Source organism: Morone saxatilis, unplaced genomic scaffold, assembly GCF_004916995.1.
Source record: "Morone saxatilis isolate NCDOM2014 unplaced genomic scaffold, NCSU_SB_2.0 Contig18, whole genome shotgun sequence".
NCBI lineage: Eukaryota > Metazoa > Chordata > Actinopteri > Moronidae > Morone > Morone saxatilis.
In genome coordinates, this window is record NW_023339740.1 from 27,613,605 (window position 1) to 27,616,764 (window position 3,160).

The window sequence follows — 3,160 nt, forward strand, 5'->3', positions numbered from 1 at the left end:
CACACAAACACACACACACAGGTGTAACTACCTGTATTTGGACATTCAAACAGGACAACGAAGGGCTCTCTTTCGAGGACGTCTACATCTTCTTTTTCTTCGTACTGGTAGGACTCGAGCATCCTCACCTCATCCTCTCTGAGACACACACACACACATTTTGGTATATATTTCTTACATTTATTTTTTTCCTTTAATTATTTGTTTATAGATATATTTGTGAGTTAACAGGATATCTATAAAAGCCATTAAGAATTTCAGGTGTTTGGTCCAATAGCACCAACATGTTATCGTTTATATCTTGGTTGAAAAGTGTTGAGCAGACACTGTACTCAGTTAATTACTTTATACCTGTAGAAGAAGACAAACTGCTCCCTGTAGGAGCCTCGTCCCAGAAAGACACTGGATCTCATGCTGTACGAATGTTGTCTGTTCCTTCAATCAAAAGACAGAAACAACAGGAACTGAAACTTTTCTAGACAAATTTGTGAGTGAATACATTTGAAACTGTTTAAATTGTTCTACATGCACTTTTGACTCCAGTATTTTGACTTGTTTGACAAAGATTTGTATTGAAATTAATATCCACAGGTATGTTTTCATTAGTGTAAAATCATTGTTGTGTTTTTGTTAGCTTAGAATGACTCGTTTTTATCCAACTATTGAACTACCATGTTTCTACAGTAGCCCAGAACGGACAAACCCAACTTTGACTCTTGCACAGTTTTGCCCCCACGCTTGGAAAGGGAGGGCAAATCCTACACACTGGACCTCTAAGCAGCTATGAATTCTGGGTAAATTAAGACTAACTCCCATGGGACGTACAGGTCTTACCCATAGTTGTTGAGGTCCGTGAGGAACTTGCCCATGGACCTGCCGCCGTGACCCATGACCTCCAGCATCACCACCACACTGTACCGAGACACAATCTGCAACAACCAACACACACTAAAATAAATCTGCATTAAACACAGCGCAAATATAGAATAGAAAACAATAGAATAAGAGCAACAAGAATACAGTTTGAATTGTCATATTAGGAATAATACAGGTGTTACTAATAACATTAACATTGGTTTTGTTCTATTTGAATGTCCCAGGAAGTCGTGACAGTAAGCCAGTATGAAACTACAGCTGCTAAATGGAATAAATATTACCAAAATGTCTTTAGTGAAGAATTTCAATCCTAAATCAGTAGAAATATTTCAGATAAAGAACCAAATACAGTAATATTATTAAAGCATTAGTGTCACACAGTGTAAAATATTGAAAAGAGGATTTTATATGATGATAATACAAACAAACAAACAAAGCCCCTTTCATTGTATTTTCACACACATGACAAAAATTGGAAATCTCTATACAATTATATATAATAAATTAAATGAATGAATTATGACCAGCAGAGTTACCTTTATAAGATTTGTCCGAACAGTCTCATTGTTGATTTTATTCCATCCCAGTCTCTGGACATTGAAGGCTGCGATATTCATTTTTACTATAAAGACAAAATTAAACAGGACTTAATGTCTTTAGACACGTTAGCAGCTTTGTGAGGTTGTACTTGAGCTAAATGCTAATGTTAGCATACTCCTTATTATATAATGTATTTAATATTTCTTTAAAGAACATTAAGTGTAATAGTCTTTCCTTTCTTTATTATTTATCTCGAGAGGCCGCAAATGTTTGTCCATGTAAAAAATTGGATTAATAGAATAATAGATGGAAAGTTAATTGTTGAGATATTTCAGGAAAAATAATCAGGATTCATCCTTTAATATCTAAAAAAACAGAGCCAATCCATCAGGTAAAAGTTGAGATATTTCTCTGAATAAGTGAAACATTGGAGGGAAGATCAGGCGTTTCATTTGGATCATAAAGATCTGCACCAATTTTAATTTCAGTCCAGAAAGTAGCTGTTGAGATATTTCAAAGTTGTGAACCGACTGACCGACTGACCATGGAAGCACACTGCTGTCATGGCAACAAAAACAAAAGCTTTTCTAAGCGGGAAAATATGAGATTGAACAAGAAGGAAATGGGACATCAGATGAAAAAGAGGAAATGAAAGCAGAAAAGCCACATCTGAGAGTTTTAGCTGCACCTGAAAGCATCACATTACTTTCTTTATATTGTTGTAATTTGGTTACATTGAACATTGATTATTATTGAAACTTCTGCATGTTGTTATACATTTATGTGTTTAAGTGAATAATACTTTTGACATCCAGACATGTAAACACACACAAATAATGTACTTTTACACTAAAAAAACTATATAGATGCATAAATCTAAATTATCTGCAAACATATTAAACAGACATCCTCCTTTATCTGTTCAAGTAAATGTACATTACACCTGAAATCCTGAAGAAAAAAACAAGTTAATGTGTAAAATACATAAAAGAAGGAGAGAATAAAAGTGAAGTTCAGGTTTAAATAAAAACTGAACATAATTTTATTCATTAAAATCAAATATAGGTCAGTCCGGCAGGTTTCCTGCCAAATCTGCCCACACAATGGACATAAAGTCAGATAGATTAAATCTCTAATAAATTAACACTTTCAACACTGAATTGTAATAATAAAGAAACAAACTCACCGATCTGGTTGAGATGAAAACTGAAATATTAAAACAACAGAGAGCAGCAGAGGTTGTTTCTGCGCCGGTTGGACGGACGAGACTAAAAGTTCCTACAGCAAACAGTCTTATAAGAGAGAGTGTGAGACAGCGAGAGAGAGAGAGACAGGAAGTTTGTTGGCAGCCGAGACGTTGGCGCCAAAACACACAATGATGGCCGGTCCATAACAACAGTTTCTCTCACTGAAGTGTTTAATTTAATCCATTATTTGGTTCCCAATCTCACTTAATACAAAAACAGCTGAATCTGTTTGAAATTATTTCTTCGTCCTGTTTCAGGGAATTGTTTCACTAAAGAAACTCTTCTTAAGGGTTCAGTTAAATAACAGTTTGAGGCTTAAATCACTCAATAATTCAGGAAAAGGCAAGAAATGAAAAATAAATCACATCACAACCCTTCAGATTTATCTGGTGACCTTCCAGAGGGTCCCAACCCTCAGTTTTGGAACCACTGGTCTTTAAACTTACTGTATAAAGCCTATATAAAACTAAAAGACTGTATAAAACTAACTCCACGGT